We start from the raw sequence: 23194 nt of genomic DNA on the forward strand, positions 1-23194 counted from the left end.
GCACTTCGAAGAAAGTTTCATCGTTACAGAAGACAGCATTACACGTCCTGATGGAACTGTGATCACCGCTAAGAGGGGGACGCCAACTCTGACCAAGGATGCATACCTGACTATCTTCCATAATCAACCAAAATACATGTCACAGAAAGTACCACCAGCTCGTAGGAATCCGCAGAAAACAAAAGACGAGGTACTTGAACGAGATGAATTAAAGTTTCAAACATGGATGGAAAATGACACTATAAATAGTTTCGATGAATTTGTTAAAAACTTTATTAATAGGCTTTCTAAGGATTGGTTGTTTGTTTCAAGAGAAGACTGTATCTTTCCTTAAAGTTAATTGTGAGGACCAACCAAAGCTAATTGTATCTTTTAAAGTGATGAAAGACTTGAAAGTTTTAGTATGGTACGAAAACACTGCTTTAAATTCTAACAAATTTAAATGGCTTTTAGGATCAGAAAACAAATGTGATCGGTGGTCAAAATTTGAAAATTTATTGAGTCACTTGAGTTCTAACCTTCAATCAGCTATTAGTGATGTTGACAGAGTGACCCAGTGTATTAAAGTTATTGAGGGGTTATTGGAAACTGAATCAGAAAATGACAAGTGTTCAAGGGGGGGAGTGTTATGGTTTTGTGCTGAACAGTTAAGCATGTTTTGTAAAGAAAAAGTTGCATACAGCTGTGATTTTTTGGTTTGGGCATATAGTGTCTATTTGTCAAGGCCATCACTGTACATACATCTACGTGACAGCAAGGTCCTTATTCTCCCTCATCCTGATTACCTAAGGAAGCTTAATGTATCTGGTGCAAAGTCTGTGTGTAATGGAAATTCACATGAGCTCTTTTTAAGGAAAAATTTTGCAACACTAAAAAGTGAAGAAAAAATTGTAAATGTGCTGCTTGATGAGATACATGTAAACAAAGGCCTCTCATATAAAGGAGGTAAAGTTTATGGTGCTTCTGTTAACTCTAGTGAACCTGCAACAACAGTTCAGGCTTTTATGATTTCATCAATCCTTTCGAAAAACAAACATGTTGCTGCTTTGTACCCAGTCTGTAATCTGACAGCACAGACACTTCTTGAGTTGACGCACAAAGTTTTGGCGTTCCTCCATGATATAGGATACATTGTCGTATCATTAATCTCTGATAACAACAGGGTTAACAGAAATATGTTCGAGAAAATGTGTGATGGAAATCTTGCCTCCTCCATTCCAAATCCATATGATTTGACTGTGCCACTTTTCTTCCTTTTTGATTCAGTTCATTTACTGAAAAGCATACGAAATAATTGGTTAAATCAGAAAAATCCCATTCAAACTTTTGTAATACCTTCACCTTCCAATTTCCAAATTCAGGAAAATGCAAATCTTCTGCCACTGAAAGAACTCTACACAAAAGAACGTGATAAATATGTTAAACTAGCGCCAGGTTTGTCAGAGAAAGTTCTTTTCCCTACTAATTTGGAAAGACAGAATGTGCAGTTTGTTGTCAGACTGTTTGATGAAAAGAATGTAGCTGCATTGAAAACAATGAATACTTTTGATGTGTCAGGTACTATTAATTTCTTGGAACAAATAATATCCTGGTGGCATATTGTAAATGTGAAAACTCCAAAGAAAGGCGTCCACCTACGTCAGAAAGAATCTGACCCTATTAAGCAAGATTCATCTTCAGATCCAAACTTGATATTTCTCAGTAAATTTGATCACTGGCTTGGTGCTTGGGAAGAGTTGGATATGCCTCACCATGGAAGGAATGGTAGATTGTCAAGAGAAACATATTTTGCTCTCAGGCACACTACATCAACATTGATAAAATTATGTGATTATTTGTTGAAGCACCATAACTTTCATTATGTATTACTGGGGAAATTTCAAACAGATAAGCTAGAAAGTAGATTTGGACAGTATAGAAAGATGAGTGGTACAAATTATAATGTAGCTGTTGCTCAAGTAATGGAGTCTGAAAAGAAACTAAAAATTATGAATGTTCTTTCCATGGCTTCGTCGAAGTCTGGTCCATTAACCATCTTTGAGTTAAATTCCTCTCCATGTGAACTTGACTCTAAGTGTGATTCTGTCGATTGTTTAGAGAAATTCAAGGAGGCTGAGGAATATGTGGATGAAGAAGGCTTGTCAAAGGAAGATGAAAATGTTATGATTTATATTGCAGGTTACGTTGCTCACAGCACTAAAACAAAGCTAAAATGTCAATTATGTTTAAGTAGGGTCTCTCTTGATAGAGCAATTGAAGTTGATATTCCTGACAATTGTAAATATCTCAAAATCCTTGACAGAGGTGGCTTGAAATGGCCAACAGATTTTACACTTTCACTTTGTATTTCCACTTACCAAATATTTCAATCTCTCATTGGTAATTTCAAGAACGATTTTCTGCAATGCAATAATCAAAGAGAGGTTCTTGTTAAGCTAGCTTTGAATTTTCAGGTAAAGTCTTTTAATGTAAATGAATGTTGCTCATGTGGTAGATCAGTAAGTACACTACTTAGGATGTGTATCTGGCCTCTGTCCAATATATTATTAAATAATTATGCAAAGTGTTACAATAACAAAATAAGCCATGAAAAAAGTAAAAAGAGAAAACTTTCAACACTTGACAACTAAGGTAATTTTGCAGGAAAGTTTGTCTGTACTCTAATATGTCATTTTGAAATGCTATGAATTGTTTGTAATTTCCCTTAAAATGCAGTCTTGATGTGTGTAATATGTTTCATGTATGTTGCAGATTACTACTTTAATAAAATCTTAGGCTCTCAAGAGTGTGTCTATTGTTATTATCATAGAATGAGAACGAGGTGAAAAATGTATTGCTATATTATTATCATTACAGTATCATGACAATAAGGTGAAAATATATATTATTATTTCAACATGATAAGGAGAAAAAATAATAATCTGACCTAGTCCAGGTCAATACTTCATGAATTTATGAAGTAACATAAATGGATAAAAACAGAAATAACTAGTAGAATAGCACCATAAGGGGTGTTAGAAGAACGTAAGTAGTCGATACTGTTAAAGGAACAGGAACAAATAAATAAATGAGGGTAAGTATGTTTGAAATAGAGAACTCTGTAACGACGCAGGCTGTGACGTCATAATTCTGAGACCCAGGCCTTGTGTATTGAGACGGCAGTGCCTCACCCCTTTTTCAACCCTCACCCCTCACCCCTTTTTCACCCCTCACCCCTCACCCCTTTTTCACCCCTCCCCCCTTTTTCACCCCTCACCCCTCACCCCATTTTCACCCCTCACCCCTCACCCCTTTTTCACCCCTCACCCCTCACCCCATTTTCACCCCTCCCCCCATTTTCACCCCTCCCCCCATTTTCACCCCTCCCCCCATTTTCACCCCTCACCCCATTTTCACCTTCACCACACTTCATTTTCACCCCACACTTCATTTTCACCCCACACTTCATTTTCACCGAATACCTCATTTTCACCGAATACCTCATTTTCACCACACACCTCATTTTCACCCCTCCCTGCATTTTCACCTTCACCCCATTTTTGGCTTCACCTCATTTTTGGCTTCACCCTCACCCCATTTTCACCCCCTCAGCCCAGCGAGAAATGGAAACAATGAAATAAATAAACTACAAGAGAAGTGATAGACAATCAAAATAAAATACTTTAAGAAAAGTAATAACATTAAATTGTATCTTTCAAATATATATTATAAAACTTCAAAAAAAAAAAGGAGAGAAATTAAGATACAGCAGGGCACCCGAGTGTCCACTTCAGAAAGATAACTAATCCAAGATGGTGGAAGACCATGGTATAGAGGCTATGGCACTATCCAAGACTAGAGAACAATGGTTTGGTATGGGAGTGTCCTTCATCTAGAAGAACTCATACCATAGCTGAAGAGTCTCTTTTACCCTTACCATGAGGAAAGTAGCCAGAATATTTGATTTACTTTCATTCCCCAGTCTTTAGTAGAGCTGGCTCAAGTGGTCGAGAGGAGAACCAGCTGTTTTTGTATTGATTGTTGTGAAGACGGCAAGGACAGAGGTATTTTTCATCCCGAGTCGTTTTTTCTCCTAGTTACTGCATGCTTTCTTGTGTGTTCCTTCTATCCTCATTATGCCACTTTTTTATGTTACCTAATTTTCTCTAGCCCAGATTGGCACATCTGTATCAGCCCCGGGTTATTACTGGGTAAAAACCCTGTAATATGTCTTTGATGTGATCATGTTTGTTCATATTTTTCTTGTAAGCTCATCTTTGATCTCAAAGGATGACTCTCTCTCTCTCTCTCTCTCTCTCTCTCTCTCTCTCTCTCTCTCTCTCTCTCTCTCTCTCTCTCTCTCTCATTAGACGTATTCCTCGTCATTTCTCTGCATTCCTTATGGTATTCCAGTTTGACGTAGGAGTGTATCAGACGTTTTCCAAGATTTTTTTGACCATCTTTTGCCCCCTTAATGATATGTTCTCATCTATAGAAAAATTCCACCTGTACAAAAATAATATCTATAGATCCTCTTATATTGAGGTCTATTTCAAGATGTGATATTCAGGGCCATTCTTTTCCTATTGTAGTCTATAGTTCACTTTATATATGTAGCATCTTTTTTAAGCCTTGCAAGACAAAGAAAGTGTAGCCTGAATTTTCGGTTGTGACATTATTGACTCTACCAGGTCACTAAATTGCTTAGTTTTGTATGTTGGTGTAGTAGGATCGAGTTTGTTCTGTCTGTTTATTAAAAGAGGGTTTTCATTGTCCTTGATTTTAGTAAGATTTTGTATAAGTCATAGAAAATGGCCCCATGGTTTTACTTACAAAAAATGAATTTTCCTCTTTGAGCGAAGTTGTCGTACGAATGAAGATGCGTTATCTTAATTGTTACGTTATTTTGTATATTATGCTTAAACTAATATGTAAAAGAAGCCCCCCCCCTCTCTCTCTCTCTCTCTCTCTCTCTCTCTCTCTCTCTCTCTCTCTCTCTCTCTCTCTCTCTCTAATGTGTTCACGGTAACATCTCCCAGTGCAGTGAGTTTGGCTTTGCTGTTCAAAATGTATTTTGTGGATGTTTTGGTCAGAAAACTTTATCCGATTTTGAGTTTTTTCTGTTTTTAAGATTTTAATGTTGTAAGCAGCAGAGGTTTAATAGGTAATATTTAAATGTGATTTATTATAGGTTTTTCATTTCTAAAATTTCTATCAACAAGATTTAATATATCTTTTATCTCATAGATTTATTACGGCATAATCCGTAGGACTTAAGCCGATTCCTTGGGCCTGTAAATGTATTTTTCGCTTTTGTTTTTTGGCGAGTAGAAGTGGACATGTTGCAATGAGCTTATTGAAAAATCGCTTAATAATATCTATTCCTCCTATGTTAACTTGCTTGATAATTTTCCCCTATTTTTATTATTACTTCATGACTCAAGATTTCTTTTGTAGTTTTTCATAGTTCAAGTTCACTTCTCCCTATTTTTGGTATTGTTGGGTAACATTAAGGATACTGAAATCTTTGTACTGAGGTCTGCTATATATAGTTTTTGTGTGGTTTAGTTTTTGTGAGATTCTGGGAAAGTTTTTTTTGTCAATTGGATCCTGATGAAAATTCCGTAGGTGTTTAACAGCAGTTAGTTTTGGCATAATTGGTAATAAGTTGGAAGTACGAAGCTGTTTTAACGAGGTTATTAATTTGATTCTTAATATTGTAATGCTTGATTTGTATACGTTATAATGCACAGGAAGGAAAATAGACATTTTGTTCATATTATCCATTATATGCAGGACGAATTTTTTTTATATTGTATTAATGGTAATTCCTAATAAAAAAAATACAATGGACACAAGTAAAATTCTTGAAAAGCCCTCGCAGACCTCACACTAGTGTTCTCTTAGCTACCTGTTTCCTCAGGGACTTACAATCCATGACTGACTACCTTACAACCTAAATACCTTACAACCTAAATACCTTACAACCTTACTACCTTACAACCTTACTACCTTACAACCTTACTACCTTACAACCTTACTACCTTACAACCTTACTACCTTACTACCTTACAACCTTACTACCTTACTACCTAAACCTCTCCACCGCCCCCTACCCCTTTCAGCTTGTCCAAAAACTAGTCCACTCTGGAATTCCTGCCGGTTCCCTGACACAAAAATCTAATTACTGTAGTTATAGAAGTCAAAGCGTTTGGGTACACAGACCAATACATTTCTCTGAAATAAATACCAGTCTACATGTATATTATTTAACTTTACAAAATTGTTTCGGTTTTAGGAATTTTCTCCATTTTCCAGCCATTTTATTTTTAATCATTTAGTGTTGAGGTTTACTTTTCAAGAGTTTTATGGTTTATGGTCATTCATAGTTTTGTAGTTAACCACTGTTCTTTGAAAATTTGTAGTTACACATTTTTCCACTTTGAAAGTTTGTAGCTACACATTTGTCACACACTTTTCTACTTAGAAAATTTGCAATTACTTTTCTTCTTTGAAAATTTGCAGTTACTTTTTTTCTTTGAAAATTTGCAGTTACTTCTCTACTTTGAAAATTTGCAGTTACTTTTCTCCTGTGAAAATTTGCAGATACTTTTCTACTTTGAAAATTTGCAGTTACTTTCTTATTTTGAAAATTTGCAGTTACTTTTGTACTATTGACATTTTGGGTAACATATTTTGGTCCTCATTTCTTAATACCACCAGTTTCATTTGTATTTTTCTAACACAATGGAGAAATTTATGGGTTAAATAAATCCAAATGTTTAAAAAAACATATAAACAGTTTTCTCTTGTCAGTTTTTAGTTATAATTTATTGATAGATAAAGTTCGTCGTGTTATAAGGAAATCTCAAATTTCAATATTAGTTTTAGAACAGCTTTGATTACACAGCCAGTAAGGTTACAAAACACAATAAACCATTTCAATTGATATATTTATCGATTTCTTTACAGTTTTAAATGTAAATAGAAATAAATATCCTTCATGCAGATTTTGGTTACAATGTGAATAAAGCTAAACCAAATATAAAATAAACTCGTACAACTCAAATGTTAGATTATCTACTGTCAGTTCACAATCGGGTATTTTTAACAGTCAAATCAAGATGTATTTAGGTATAACAGAATACAATTATCATACAATGATCACCCAAACACTCCATAAGGTTACTGGCAAGGTCCAAGCAGGATTCCTTTTCTGCTGCTTGTGTCTCTTGTCCCCTTCTAGCTTGAACTGACCTCTTCCCTCGAACTACCTTCTGGCGAAACAGAAAACTAGACCAAGCCAGGATTTCTGCCGGCTGTCTGTCAAAAGATATAATTAGCATTTTATATTAGTCGATTATTTTATGTATTCACAGCAAAATACTAGATGGCTGTGACTCCAGTTTATGCATACATTTTACTAAACGAAATGTCATGTATGTTTAGACTTTGATACTGAAAATCGAAGGCCTTTCAAGCATTTAATGTAGAATCTCTCTCTCTCTCTCTCTCTCTCTCTCTCTCTCTCTCTCTCTCTCTCTCTCTCTCTCTCTCTCTCTCTCTGTTGGTTTTAGTTATGAACTGCTTTTACAGAATCACTACTGCTATTGGGAATAAAAAAAATTACTGCTGTCGTTGGAACTCGTGCGGTGTACTGTAGGCATTGGTTACAGATCTTTGCACTGTTGTTATTATTATTATTATTACTAGCTGAGCTAGAACCCTAGTTGGAAAAGCAAGATGGTATAAGCACAAGTGCTTCAACAGGGGAAAATAGTCCAGTGAGGAAAGGAAATAAGGAAATAAATAAACGATAAGAGAAGTATTGAACAATTGAAATAGAATTTCTATAAAAACAATAACATTAAAACAGATATTTCATATTTAAACCATAAAAAGACTTGTCAGCCTTTTCAACATGAAAACATTCGCTGCAAGTTTGAAGTTTTGAATCTTTGGCAGGTGTGTACTGAAAGTCACCCTTGGATCTCTCTCTCTCTCTCTCTCTCTCTCTCTCTCTCTCTCTGACTTGCCCCTTACGTTCTGTTTATAAAATTCCACACAGTCTTCGATTCCGGTTCCTTAAAGAACACAATTTTAATGCTGGTAGACTTTTGGTTGGTAATTATATGCGAATTTTGTTCCTCTGTTGTTGTTGGGATTCGAAACAATTGTTTATTCATTATTTTTTTTGTTAGAATCATATAGGCGATGGGCATTTTGAATTAATAATCTGTCAGTCAATCAGGATTGGCAAGGCTAATTAATTCTGTTCATTTTGAGGGCAGGGTAATTTGATATTGATTTTGAGGGCAGGGTCATTAATATGATTTTGACAGTAGGGTCGTTATAGGTTATGATTTTATATGGGGATAGGAACGTACTGTCTCTTCAAACTGCTTAGCTCTTTGTAGTATGTCTGAAAAGTTCCCTCTGGAGTTTTTGAAATCACGAATGCAGGACTCTATTGTGAATTTATAAGGCTTGACCTTGTTATCTGACTCGTTGGTAGTGCTTGATTCTCTCTCTCTCTCTCTCTCTCTCTCTCTCTCTCTCTCTCTCTCTCTCTCTCTCTCTCTCCAATTCAAATGTTTTCTTTTAACTCTTTCATTTCAAATTGAGGTTTTACTGACTTTATCCCTCGTATTAAAAACAGCTTTCTTATTCCCTTTACAATTCTTTCACTCAAAAAGCACCGTGTTTTGCCTTATTTGTTTGTCCCTAGCTCTATTCATGAGCAAAATTTGGTTCCCGCTCGTTATTCATGTCCAATTATAAGGTCCGAGTCTCCATTCATGTCCATTTACATGTTACCCCTCTCAATTTATGTCCATTTTTTTTGTTCCCTTTGAATATTCATGTCCATTCTTTTTGTTCCCTTTGAATATTCATGTCCAATTTTTTGTTGTCCTGAATATTCATGTCCAATTTTCGTTCCCCATGTATATTCTTATCCAATATTTGTTCTCCCAGAATGTTCGTGTCCAATTTTTGTTCCCCATGTATATTCATGTCCAATATTTGTTCTCCCAGAATGTTCGTGTCCAATTTTTGTTCCCCATGTATATTCATGTCCAATATTTGTTCTCCCAGAATGTTCGTGTCCAATATTTGTTCCCCATGTATATTCATGTCCAATACTTGTTCTCCCAGAATGTTCGTGTCCAATTTTTGTTCCCCATGTATATTCATGTCCAATATTTGTTCTCCCTGAATGTTCATATCCAATTTTTGTTCCTCATGTATATTCATGTCCAATATTTGTTCTCCCTGAATGTTCATATCCAATTTTTGTTCCCCATGTATATTCATGTCCAATACTTGTTCTCCCAGAATGTTCGTGTCCAATTTTTGTTCCCCATGTATATTCATGTCCAATATTTGTTCTCCCTGAATGTTCATATCCAATTTTTGTTCCCCATGTATATTCATGTCCAATATTTGTTCTCCCTGAATGTTCATATCCAATTTTTGTTCCTCATGTATATTCATGTCCAATATTTGTTCTCCTAGAATGTTCATGTCTAATTTTTGTTCCCCATGTATATTCATGTCCAATATTTGTTCTCCCAGAATGTACATGTCCAATTTTTTGTTCCCTTTCTATTTATGTCCAACTTTTGTTCCCCTCTCTCTTCATATCCAAATTTTCGTTCCCTCTCTATTCATGTCCAATGTCTTTTATTTCCCCTCTCTATTCATGTCCAGATTTTGTTCTCTCTTCTCTACACTCTTCTAAGTCCTTTATCTAAATTCATTTTCTTAATGCCAATATTTTTTTCTTTCATTTAAGTCAAAATTTATATGTTGATCTTCCATTGACTCTCATTCTGCATATGTTTTATTGTTGGTTTTTTATATGTGGTAATTTGTTCCTTATTCAATTTCAACGAGAATACCATTTTTTCTCTTTCATAATTGTTTTATATCTAATTTAAGGAAATAATTATTTGACTCAAAGCTCTCAGAATTTACCTTACTAACCAGGGTTTATTTTAGGGAAATAATTGACTAAAAGCTCTGAGAATTTTCCTTACTGACCAGGGTTTATTTTAGGGAAATAATTGACTAAAAGATCCGAGAATTTTCCTTACTGACCAGGGTTTATTTTAGGGAAATAATTGACTAAAAGATCCGAGAATTTTCCTTACTGACCAGGGTTTATTTTAGGGAAATAATTGACTAAAAGATCCGAGAATTTTCCTTACTGACCAGGGTTTATTTTAGGGAAATAATTGACTAAAAGATCCGAGAATTTTCCTTACTGACCAGGGTTTATTTTAGGGCAATAATTGACTAAAAGATCCGAGAATTTTCCTTACTGACCAGGGTTTAATTTAGGGTAATAATTGACTAAAAGCTCTGAGAATTTTCCTTACTGACCAGGGTTTATTTTAGGGAAATAATTGACTCAAAGCTCTGAGAATTCTCCTTACTGACCAGGGTTTATTTTAGGGAAATAATTGACTCAAAGCTCTGAGAATTTTCCTTACTGACCAGGGTTTATTTTAGGGAAATAATTGACTCAAAGCTCTGAAAATTATCCTTACTGACCAGGGTTTATTTTAGGGAAATAATTGACTCAAAGCTCTCAGAATTTACCTTACTGATCATGTTATATTGTCTGAGAGTTAGCGTTAAACTTTTTGCTTAGTTTTATTTTGTATACAAAATATATAAGTAAATAATTATAGCCACTGAAGACTTGATTGGTTAATACCAAAGTCCAAATGAGTGACGTGGACGGACTTGAGTCCGTCGATATCACCTATTTGGACTTGGGTGTAAAACTCCTAATCAAAGTCTTTCATTCCTCATTTCGTAGCTATGGTCATGACGTGTCAGTGAATTTAACGGAGAAAGAAGGGATATTTTGTCTAGTCTTTAGTCAAATTTCATCAGTCAGGAATTCTTTCATGTAAAACATGTTACACATGAAATATACGACAATACTAATTCAGATTTTATTATTCACAGGAATGAGCTAAGATAGCAGAGTGTGCGCCAGTCCTGTGAGCCATCAAGAGGAGAGCGCCAGTTCTGTGAGCCCACAAGAGGAGAGCGCCAGTTCTGTGAGCCCACAAGAGGAGAGCGCCAGTTCTGTGAGCCCACAAGAGGAGAGCGCCAGTTCTGTGAGCCCACAAGAGGAGAGCGCCAGTTCTGTGAGCCATCAAGAGGAGAGGGCCAGTTCTGTGAGCCATCAAGAGGAGAGCGCCAGTTCTGTGAGCCATCAAGAGGAGAGCGCCAGTTCTGTGAGCCCACAAGAGGAGAGCGCCAGTTCTGTGAGCCATCAAGAGGAGAGCGCCAATTCTGTGAGCCCTCGAGAGGAGAGCGCCAGTTCTGTGAGCCCTCGAGAGGAGAGCGCCAGTTCTGTGAGCCCTCGAGAGGAGAGCGCCAGTTCTGTGAGCCCTCGAGAGGAGAGCGCCAGTTCTGTGAGCCATCAAGAGGAGAGCGCCAGTTCTGTGAGCCATCAAGAGGAGAGCGCCAGTTCTGTGAGCCCACAAGAGGAGAGCGCCAGTTCTGTGAGCCATCAAGAGGAGAGCGCCAGTTCTGTGAGCCCACAAGAGGAGAGCGCCAGTTCTGTGAGCCATCAAGAGGAGAGCGCCAGTTCTGTGAGCCCACAAGAGGAGAGCGCCAGTTCTGTGAGCCATCAAGAGGAGAGCGCCAGTTCTGTGAGCCCTCAAGAGGAGAGCGCCAGTTCTGTGAGCCCACAAGAGGAGAGCGCCAGTTCTGTGAGCCCTCAAGAGGAGAGCGCCAGTTCTGTGAGCCATCAAGAGGAGAGCGCCAGTTCTGTGAGCCCTCAAGAGGAGAGCGCCAGTTCTGTGAGCCCACAAGAGGAGAGCGCCAGTTCTGTGAGCCCTCAAGAGGAGAGCGCCAGTTCTGTGGGCCATCAAGAGGAGAGCGCCAGTTCTGTGAGCCATCAAGAGGAGAGCGCCAGTTCTGTGAGCCATCAAGAGGAGAGCGCCAGTTCTGTGAGCCATCAAGAGGAGAGCGCCAGTTCTGTGAGCCCTCAAGAGGAGAGCGCCAGTTCTGTGAGCCCACAAGAGGAGAGCGCCAGTTCTGTGAGCCCTCAAGAGGAGAGCGCCAGTTCTGTGAGCCCTCAAGAGGAGAGCGCCAGTTCTGTGAGCCCTCAAGAGGAGAGCGCCAGTTCTGTGAGCCCTCAAGAGGAGAGCGCCAGTTCTGTGAGCCCTCAAGAGGAGAGCGCCAGTTCTGTGAGCCCTCAAGAGGAGAGCGCCAGTTCTGTGAGCCCTCAAGAGGAGAGCGCCAGTTCTGTGAGCCCTCAAGAGGAGAGCGCCAGTTCTGTGAGCCCTCAAGAGGAGAGCGCCAGTTCTGTGAGCCCTCAAGAGGAGAGCGCCAGTTCTGTGAGCCCTCAAGAGGAGAGCGCCAGTTCTGTGAGCCCTCAAGAGGAGAGCGCCAGTTCTGTGAGCCCTCAAGAGGAGAGCGCCAGTTCTGTGAGCCCTCAAGAGGAGAGCGCCAGTTCTGTGAGCCCTCAAGAGGAGAGCGCCAGTTCTGTGAGCCCTCAAGAGGAGAGCGCCAGTTCTGTGAGCCCTCAAGAGGAGAGCGCCAGTTCTGTGAGCCCACAAGAGGAGAGCGCCAGTTCTGTGAGCCATCAAGAGGAGAGCGCCAGTTCTGTGAGCCCACAAGAGGAGAGCGCCAGTTCTGTGAGCCATCAAGAGGAGAGCGCCAGTTCTGTGAGCCATCAAGAGGAGAGCGCCAGTTCTGTGAGCCCACAAGAGGAGAGCGCCAGTTCTGTGAGCCCACAAGAGGAGAGCGCCAGTTCTGTGAGCCATCAAGAGGAGAGCGCCAGTTCTGTGAGCCCACAAGAGGAGAGCGCCAGTTCTGTGAGCCATCAAGAGGAGAGCGCCAGTTCTGTGAGCCCACAAGAGGAGAGCGCCAGTTCTGTGAGCCATCAAGAGGAGAGCGCCAGTTCTGTGAGCCCACAAGAGGAGAGCGCCAGTTCTGTGAGCCCTCAAGAGGAGAGCGCCAGTTCTGTGAGCCCACAAGAGGAGAGCGCCAGTTCTGTGAGCCCTCAAGAGGAGAGCGCCAGTTCTGTGAGCCCTCAAGAGGAGAGCGCCAGTTCTGTGAGCCCTCAAGAGGAGAGCGCCAGTTCTGTGAGCCCTCAAGAGGAGAGCGCCAGTTCTGTGAGCCCTCAAGAGGAGAGCGCCAGTTCTGTGAGCCCTCAAGAGGAGAGCGCCAGTTCTGTGAGCCCTCAAGAGGAGAGCGCCAGTTCTGTGAGCCCTCAAGAGGAGAGCGCCAGTTCTGTGAGCCCTCAAGAGGAGAGCGCCAGTTCTGTGAGCCCTCAAGAGGAGAGCGCCAGTTCTGTGAGCCCTCAAGAGGAGAGCGCCAGTTCTGTGAGCCCTCAAGAGGAGAGCGCCAGTTCTGTGAGCCCTCAAGAGGAGAGCGCCAGTTCTGTGAGCCCTCAAGAGGAGAGCGCCAGTTCTGTGAGCCCTCAAGAGGAGAGCGCCAGTTCTGTGAGCCCTCAAGAGGAGAGCGCCAGTTCTGTGAGCCCTCAAGAGGAGAGCGCCAGTTCTGTGAGCCCTCAAGAGGAGAGCGCCAGTTCTGTGAGCCCTCAAGAGGAGAGCGCCAGTTCTGTGAGCCCTCAAGAGGAGAGCGCCAGTTCTGTGAGCCCTCAAGAGGAGAGCGCCAGTTCTGTGAGCCCTCAAGAGGAGAGCGCCAGTTCTGTGAGCCCTCAAGAGGAGAGCGCCAGTTCTGTGAGCCCTCAAGAGGAGAGCGCCAGTTCTGTGAGCCCTCAAGAGGAGAGCGCCAGTTCTGTGAGCCCTCAAGAGGAGAGCGCCAGTTCTGTGAGCCCTCAAGAGGAGAGCGCCAGTTCTGTGAGCCCTCAAGAGGAGAGCGCCAGTTCTGTGAGCCCTCAAGAGGAGAGCGCCAGTTCTGTGAGCCCTCAAGAGGAGAGCGCCAGTCCTGTGAGCCCTCAAGAGGAGAGCGCCAGTCCTGTGAGCCCTCAAGAGGAGAGCGCCAGTTCTGTGAGCCCTCAAGAGGAGAGCGCCAGTCCTGTGAGCCCTCAAGAGGAGAGCGCCAGTCCTGTGAGCCATCAAGAGGAGAGCGCCAGTCCTGTGAGCCATCAAGAGGAGAGCGCCAGTCCTGTGAGCCATCAAGAGGAGAGCGCCAGTCCTGTGAGCCATCTGTGAGCCATCAAGAGGAGAGCGCCAGTTCTGTGAGCCATCAAGAGGAGAGCGCCAGTTCTGCGAGCCCACAAGAGGAGAGCGCCAGTTCTGCGAGCCCACAAGAGGAGAGCGCCAGTTCTGTGAGCCATCAAGAGGAGAGCGAGCCATCAAGAGGAGAGCGCCAGTTCTGTGAGCCATCAAGAGGAGAGCGCCAGTTCTGTGAGCCCTCAAGAGGAGAGCGCCAGTTCTGTGAGCCCTCAAGAGGAGAGCGCCAGTTCTGTGAGCCCTCAAGAGGAGAGCGCCAGTTCTGTGAGCCATCAAGAGGAGAGCGCCAGTTCTGTGAGCCCTCAAGAGGAGAGCGCCAGTTCTGTGAGCCCTCAAGAGGAGAGCGCCAGTTCTGTGAGCCCTCAAGAGGAGAGCGCCAGTTCTGTGAGCCCTCAAGAGGAGAGCGCCAGTTCTGTGAGCCCTCAAGAGGAGAGCGCCAGTTCTGTGAGCCCTCAAGAGGAGAGCGCCAGTTCTGTGAGCCCTCAAGAGGAGAGCGCCAGTTCTGTGAGCCCTCAAGAGGAGAGCGCCAGTTCTGTGAGCCCTCAAGAGGAGAGCGCCAGTTCTGTGAGCCCTCAAGAGGAGAGCGCCAGTTCTGTGAGCCCTCAAGAGGAGAGCGCCAGTTCTGTGAGCCCTCAAGAGGAGAGCGCCAGTTCTGTGAGCCCTCAAGAGGAGAGCGCCAGTTCTGTGAGCCCTCAAGAGGAGAGCGCCAGTTCTGTGAGCCCTCAAGAGGAGAGCGCCAGTCCTGTGAGCCATCAAGAGGAGAGCGCCAGTCCTGTGAGCCATCAAGAGGAGAGCGCCAGTTCTGTGAGCCATCAAGAGGAGAGCGCCAGTTCTGTGAGCCATCAAGAGGAGAGCGCCAGTTCTGTGAGCCATCAAGAGGAGAGCGCCAGTTCTGTGAGCCATCAAGAGGAGAGCGCCAGTTCTGTGAGCCATCAAGAGGAGAGCGCCAGTTCTGCGAGCCCACAAGAGGAGAGCGCCAGTCCTGTGAGCCATCAAGAGGAGAGCGCCAGTCCTGTGAGCCCTCAAGAGGAGAGCGCCAGTTCTGTGAGCCCACAAGAGGAGAGCGCCAGTTCTGTGAGCCATCAAGAGGAGAGCGCCAGTTCTGTGAGCCCTCAAGAGGAGAGCGCCAGTTCTGTGAGCCATCAAGAGGAGAGCGCCAGTTCTGTGAGCCCACAAGAGGAGAGCGCCAGTTCTGTGAGCCATCAAGAGGAGAGCGCCAGTTCTGTGAGCCATCAAGAGGAGAGCGCCAGTTCTGTGAGCCCACAAGAGGAGAGCGCCAGTTCTGTGAGCCCACAAGAGGAGAGCGCCAGTTCTGTGAGCCCACAAGAGGAGAGCGCCAGTTCTGTGAGCCATCAAGAGGAGAGCGCCAGTTCTGTGAGCCCACAAGAGGAGAGCGCCAGTTCTGTGAGCCCACAAGAGGAGAGCGCCAGTTCTGTGAGCCCACAAGAGGAGAGCGCCAGTTCTGTGAGCCCACAAGAGGAGAGCGCCAGTTCTGTGAGCCCACAAGAGGAGAGCGCCAGTTCTGTGAGCCCACAAGAGGAGAGCGCCAGTTCTGTGAGCCCACAAGAGGAGAGCGCCAGTTCTGTGAGCCATCAAGAGGAGAGCGCCAGTTCTGTGAGCCATCAAGAGGAGAGCGCCAGTCCTGTGAGCCATCAAGAGGAGAGCGCCAGTCCTGTGAGCCTTCAAGAGGAGAGCGCCAGTTCTGTGAGCCATCAAGAGGAGAGCGCCAGTTCTGTGAGCCCACAAGAGGACAGCGCCAGTCTTGTGAGCCATCAAGAGGAGAGAGTGGCAGTCCTGTGAGCCCACAAGAGGAGAGCGCCAGTCCCGTGAGCCCACAAGAGGAGAGCGCCAGTCCCGTGAGCCATCAAGAGGAGAGAGTGGCAGTCCTGTGACCATCAAGAGGAGAGCGCCAGTTCTGTGAGCCATCAAGAGGAGAGCGCCAGTTCTGTGAGCCATCAAGAGGAGAGCGCCAGTTCTGTGAGCCATCAAGAGGAGAGCGCCAGTTCTGTGAGCCATCAAGAGGAGAGCGCCAGTTCTGTGAGCCTACAAGAGGAGAGCGCCAGTTCTGTGAGCCCACAAGAGGACAGCGCCAGTTCTGTGAGCCATCAAGAGGAGAGCGCCAGTCCTGTGAGCCATCAAGAGGAGAGCGCCAGTCTTGTGAGCCATCAAGAGGAGAGCGCCAGTCTTGTGAGCCATCAAGAGGAGAGAGTGGCAGTCCTGTGAGCCCACAAGAGGAGAGCGCCAGTCTTGTGAGCCATCAAGAGGAGAGCGCCAGTCTTGTGAGCCATCAAGAGGAGAGAGTGGCAGTCCTGTGAGCCCACAAAAGGAGAGTGGCAGTCCCGTGAGCCATCAAGAGGAGAGAGTGGCAGTCCTGTGACCATCAAGAGGAGAGCGCCAGTCCTGTGACCATCAAGAGGAGAGCGCCAGTCCTGTGAGCCCACAAGAGGAGAGAGTGGCAGTCCTGTGAGCCATCAAGAGGAGCGCCGCCCTCACCCCCCCATATAAAAAAAAGTCAGCCGGTAATCCAGGGCTTATATAACGCAGTTTCTGGACACTCTTCGTAAATGTTTTAAATATATTATATTTAAGAAAATTATGAATTTTAATTTTTTTTTTTTTTTTTTTTTTTGGTTCTTAGGCAGTTTTCTGGCAGTGAAGTTTTCCATTATGTATAAAAATGGCCTGTCAAAAGTTGTGTATTATATAACGCAGTTTCTGGACACTCTTCGTAAATGTTTTAAATATATTATATTTAAGAAAATTATGAATTTTAATTTTTTTTTTTTTTTTTTTGGTTCTTAGGCAGTTTTCTGGCAGTGAAGTTTTCCATTATGTATAAAAATGGCCTGTCAACTTTTGTGTATTTCATTGTTCAAGTCCAGTTTTCTGGCAGTGAAGTTTTCCATTGTGTATAAAAATGGCCTGTCAACTTTTGTGTATTTCATTGTTCAAGTTCTCAAGTCCTGCTTTTAAGTCATAGTTTTTTTGCTTGTCAACTTTGTATTTCCGTGTTTGAATGTTGCCTTGAATAATTTTTTGCTCTTTTGGATTTATTCAGTTTTTGGCCATAAAATATTTTGCCTTTATTCAATTTTTCCTGTAAACTCTGTATTCCAATGTTCAAGTTTGCCAGTCAACTTTGTATTCAAGTCGTTTTTCAAATGTGAAAAATAAAAGAAAAATGCAAAAACAAGTTTCATTTCAAAACCACAAAAAAGGGATGTATTCAAAGAATATAAGTACTGATTCACAGGTTTTTTTTTTTGAAGGTTTCTCACAGATACAGCATAGAAAATTTGAAGGTTTCTCACAGATACAGCATAGAAAATGGTGTTTAAGAGTTCAATGAGTTGTAAATTTAGCCTCTTGAGTTGCCTGTAGCTATTTTGTAAATGAATTTTTAAAGATAGGTTTGCAGACCTTTTATAGTACCAGGGACGAATGAGCGACCAGGGTCCCCCCTCACTGGTGTTGGTCTAGGGCTGGTTCCATGTTCTTCCAGTACCGCCCGGAAGAGAGGCGAGGCGATGATTTCCAGGTATACCCCGATCTGCTGCTGGAACCACCAGGATTCCGACCTTTTCTGAAAAATTTACATATACTTGAACCATACAAAATGGGAATTACCTATATGCCCATTGGGCTGGAATACTTATGCATAGAATATGGGGGAAAAATGGGAATTGGCCAAGTGGCCTGGAAAAGTTATAGTTGTGCATATACTTGGAACATAGAAAATGGAATTCGCCAAAGGATCAAGAAAATGGAATTCGCCAAAGGATCAAAAAGAAACTTACAAAGTGAGAATCATATATGAAAATTAGCCAATGGACTGGAAAAGTTTTATACAGGCATATAAAAAGATCCATAATTATTAGCCAAGTGAAACTGATAAATTACATTGCTAGACAAATCCTGATATGGGCACGAAATTTTAGTTCATAGTGCAGTATAGGAATAAAATAACCAAATTTGAGAAAATTCATAAATAAAAAACGTAGATTAAATTTATACTTGTTACAGAGTAAAGAAAGATAATTGTTTATGCTTTAAATAACGAAAAATGAATGTGATGAATAGAATGTATAGAAAATTCCATGATTCATGTGAAAAAAAAAGTTTATGGTGTGACTGAACGACGATGTGCAAAATATGGTTCTGGAAATAGTAACAGTTTTACTGCATTTGGAATGGAATATAAATTGCCAATTAAAAATTCTATATGAATATTAACTACAGTCTATAATGGAAAAAGTAAGGTCTTGTATAGTATCACAAGTGAGATACAGTATATGTATTTAAGTGGTTTAGTGTACAATACAGACTGGGGAAATATACTGATATTTAGTAAAGCGTTCATATTATATTTAATCTAATTTTCAAACAAATATATTTGGCTCCCTATATCCTAAAAACAATGTAATGAAAGCAGTCTTTATCATTAACAACTAGAACCCTACTCTGAGAAGAAACAGAAGAACAGACCCCTTCTATTATTATTATTATTATTATTGTCATTACTTGCTAAGCAACAACCCTAGCAGGATGCTATAAGCCCAAGGGCTCCAGCACAGAAAATAGCCCAGTGACGAAAGGAAACAAGACAAAAATCAAATATCTTAAGAACACAAACATTAAAACAAATATCTCGTATAAACTATAAAAAAAATGTAACATAACAAGAGGAAGAAAAATAAGAGTGTACTTATATTTAGGGTGAAATCGGTGGTAAATGTTTCAGAAGGATTTAAGAATATTATTATTGTTTTTATTTACTACAAAAATGGACGAAGTAATGTTGAAGTTGTCTGGAAATGAAACGAAGGAAAAACGCTAATTGGATGATGCTGTGAATAGAGAAGAATGGAGGAAAGGTGAATTAGAGTTTTAATATATGTGTAGGAGATCAACCTCTGCAAACAGGTGATAGAAAAGCGAAATGTTGAATATTGGTCATGTGAGAAACTTAGAGTCTGAAGGAACGTATGTTTTAAGAGTAACTTTGGTCAGAATGGTTGTGATTGAAAAGGGAAAGGTTGAATGTTGGTCATGTGAGAAACTTGAGTCTGAAGGAACGTATGTTTTAAGAGTAACTTTGGTCAGAATGGTTGTGATTGAAAAGGGAAAGGTTGAATATTGGTCATGTGAGAAACTTAGAGTCTGAAGGAACGTATGTTTTAAGAGTAACTTTGGTCAGAATGGTTGTGATTGAAAAGGGAAAGGTTGAATGTTGGTCATGTGAGAAACTTGAGTCTGAAGGAACGTATGTTTTAAGAGTAACTTTGGTCAGAATGGTTGTGATTGAAAAGGGAAAGGTTGAATGTTGGTCATGTGAGAAACTTGAGTCTGAAGGAACGTATGTTTTAAGAGTAACTTTGGTCAGAATGGCTGTGATTGAAAAGGGAAAGGTTGAATATTGGTCATGTGAGAAACTTAGAGTCTAAAGGAACGTATGTTTTAAGAGTAACTTTGGTCAGAATGGTTGTGATTGAAAAGGGAAAGGTTGAATATTGGTCATGTGAGAAACTTAGAGTCTGAAGGAACGTATGTTTTAAGAGTAACTTTGGTCAGAATGGTTGTGATTGAAAAGGGAAAGGTTGAATATTGGTCATGTGAGAAACTTAGAGTCTGAAGGAACGTATGTTTTAAGAGTAACTTTGGTCAGAATGGTTGTGATTGAAAAGGGAAAGGTTGAATGTTGGTCATGTGAGAAACTTGAGTCTGAAGGAACGTATGTTTTAAGAGTAACTTTGGTCAGAATGGCTGTGATTGAAAAGGGAAAGGTTGAATATTGGTCATGTGAGAAACTTAGAGTCTGAAGGAACGTATGTTTTAAGAGTAACTTTGGTCAGAATGGTTGTGATTGAAAAGGGAAAGGTTGAATGTTGGTCATGTGAGAAACTTGAGTCTGAAGGAACGTATGTTTTAAGAGTAACTTTGGTCAGAATGGCTGTGATTGAAAAGGGAAAGGTTGAATATTGGTCATGTGAGAAACTTAGAGTCTGAAGGAACGTATGTTTTAAGAGTAACTTTGGTCAGAATGGTTGTGATTGAAAAGGGAAAGGTTGAATGTTGGTCATGTGAGAAACTTAGAGTCTGAAGGAACGTATGTTTCAAGAGTAACTTTGGTCAGAATGGTTGTGATTGAAAAGGGAAAGGTTGAATGTTGGTCATGTGAGAAACTTGAGTCTGAAGGAACGTATGTTTTAAGAGTAACTTTGGTCAGAATGGCTGTGATTGAAAAGGGAAAGGTTGAATATTGGTCATGTGAGAAACTTAGAGTCTGAAGGAACGTATGTTTTAAGAGTAACTTTGGTCAGAATGGTTGTGATTGAAAAGGGAAAGGTTGAATATTGGTCATGTGAGAAACTTAGAGTCTAAAGGAACGTATGTTTTAAGAGTAACTTTGGTCAGAATGGTTGTGATTGAAAAGGGAAAGGTTGAATATTGGTCATGTGAGAAACTTAGAGTCTGAAGGAACGTATGTTTCAAGAGTAACTTTGGTCAGAATGGTTGTGATTGAAAAGGGAAAGGTTGAATGTTGGTCATGTGAGAAACTTGAGTCTGAAGGAACGTATGTTTTAAGAGTAACTTTGGTCAGAATGGTTGTGATTGAAAAGGGAAAGGTTGAATGTTGGTCATGTGAGAAACTTAGAGTCTGAAGGAACGTATGTTTCAAGAGTAACTTTGGTCAGAATGGTTGTGATTGAAAAGGGAAAGGTTGAATATTGGTCATGTGAGAAACTTGAGTCTGAAGGAACGTATGTTTTAAGAGTAACTTTGGTCAGAATGGCTGTGATTGAAAAGGGAAAGGTTGAATATTGGTCATGTGAGAAACTTGAGTCTGAAGGAACGTATGTTTTAAGAGTAACTTTGGTCAGAATGGCTGTGATTGAAAAGGGAAAGGTTGAATATTGGTCATGTGAGAAACTTAGAGTCTGAAGGAACGTATGTTTTAAGAGTAACTTTGGTCAGAATGGTTGTGATTGAAAAGGGAAAGGTTGAATATTGGTCATGTGAGAAACTTAGAGTCTAAAGGAACGTATGTTTTAAGAGTAACTTTGGTCAGAATGGTTGTGATTGAAAAGGGAAAGGTTGAATATTGGTCATGTGAGAAACTTAGAGTCTGAAGGAACGTATGTTTCAAGAGTAACTTTGGTCAGAATGGTTGTGATTGAAAAGGGAAAGGTTGAATGTTGGTCATGTGAGAAACTTGAGTCTGAAGGAACGTATGTTTTAAGAGTAACTTTGGTCAGAATGGTTGTGATTGAAAAGGGAAAGGTTGAATGTTGGTCATGTGAGAAACTTAGAGTCTGAAGGAACGTATGTTTCAAGAGTAACTTTGGTCAGAATGGTTGTGATTGAAAAGGGAAAGGTTGAATGTTGGTCATGTGAGAAACTTGAGTCTGAAGGAACGTATGTTTTAAGAGTAACTTTGGTCAGAATGGTTGTGATTGAAAAGGGAAAGGTTGAATGTTGGTCATGTGAGAAACTTAGAGTCTGAAGGAACGTATGTTTTAAGAGTAACTTTGGTCAGAATGGTTGTGATTGAAAAGGGAAAGGTTGAATGGTGGTCATGTGAGAAACTTAGAGTCTGAAGGAACGTATGTTTTAAGAGTAACTTTGGTCAGAATGGTTGTGATTGAAAAGGGAAAGGTTGAATATTGGTCATGTGAGAAACTTGAGTCTGAAGGAACGTATGTTTTAAGAGTAACTTTGGTCAGAATGGTTGTGATTGAAAAGGGAAAGGTTGAATGGTGGTCATGTGAGAAACTTAGAGTCTGAAGGAACGTATGTTTTAAGAGTAACTTTGGTCAGAATGGTTGTGATTGAAAAGGGGAAGGTTGAATGTTGGTCTTGTGAGAAACTTGAGTCTGAAGGAACGTATGTTTTAAGAGTAACTTTGGTCAGAATGGTTGTGATTGAAAAGGAAAAGGTTGAATGTTGGTCATGTGAGAAACTTGAGTCTGAAGGAACGTATGTTTTAAGAGTAACTTTGGTCAGAATGGTTGTGATTGAAAAGGGAAAGGTTGAATGTTGGTCATGTGAGAAACTTGAGTCTGAAGGAACGTATGTTTTAAGAGTAACTCTGGTCAGAATGGTTGTGATTGAAAAGGGAAAGGTTGAATGTTGGTCATGTGAGAAACTTAGAGTCTGAAGGAACGTATGTTTTAAGAGTAACTTTGGTCAGAATGGTTGTGATTGAAAAGGGAAAGGTTGAATATTGGTCATGTGAGAAACTTGAGTCTGAAGGAACGTATGTTTTAAGAGTAACTTTGGTCAGAATGGTTGTGATTGAAAAGGGAAAGGTTGAATGTTGGTCATGTGAGAAACTTGAGTCTGAAGGAACGTATGTTTTAAGAGTAACTTTGGTCAGAATGGTTGTGATTGAAAAGGGAAAGGTTGAATGTTGGTCATGTGAGAAACTTAGAGTCTGAAGGAACGTATGTTTTAAGAGTAACTTTGGTCAGAATGGTTGTGATTGAAAAGGGAAAGGTTGAATGTTGGTCATGTGAGAAACTTGAGTCTGAAGGAACGTATGTTTCAAGAGTAACTTTGGTCAGAATGGTTGTGATTGAAAAGGGAAAGGTTGAATATTGGTCATGTGAGAAACTTAGAGTCTGAAGGAACGTATGTTTCAAGAGTAACTTTGGTCAGAATGGTTGTGATTGAAAAGGGAAAGGTTGAATGTTGGTCATGTGAGAAACTTAGAGTCTGAAGGAACGTATGTTTTAAGAGTAACTTTGGTCAGAATGGTTGTGATTGAAAAGGGAAAGGTTGAATGTTGGTCATGTGAGAAACTTGAGTCTGAAGGAACGTATGTTTTAAGAGTAACTCTGGTCAGAATGGTTGTGATTGAAAAGGGAAAGGTTGCATGTTGGTCATGTGAGAAACTTGAGTCTGAAGGAACGTATGTTTTAAGAGTAACTTTGGTCAGAATGGTTGTGATTGAAAAGGGAAAGGTTGAATGTTGGTCATGTGAGAAACTTGAGTTTGAAGGAACATCTGTTTCAAAGTAACTTTGGTCAGAATGGTTGTGATTG

General features: G+C 41.1%; 1 long non-coding RNA gene across 1 annotated transcript in view; it reads left to right on the plus strand.

The window, feature by feature from the left end:
- The window catches only part of LOC137637126 (uncharacterized), a 25361-nt gene extending 14337 nt beyond the window's left edge, over window positions 1-11024 (plus strand). The window contains exon 4 of the long non-coding RNA XR_011043408.1: window positions 10960-11024. This is a non-coding gene — a long non-coding RNA (uncharacterized lncRNA). The remainder of the gene's footprint in view (window positions 1-10959) is intronic.
- The last annotated feature ends 12170 nt before the right edge of the window (window positions 11025-23194 follow it).

This window comes from Palaemon carinicauda, unplaced genomic scaffold (assembly GCF_036898095.1).
Source record: "Palaemon carinicauda isolate YSFRI2023 unplaced genomic scaffold, ASM3689809v2 scaffold544, whole genome shotgun sequence".
Classification (NCBI taxonomy): domain Eukaryota; kingdom Metazoa; phylum Arthropoda; class Malacostraca; order Decapoda; family Palaemonidae; genus Palaemon; species Palaemon carinicauda.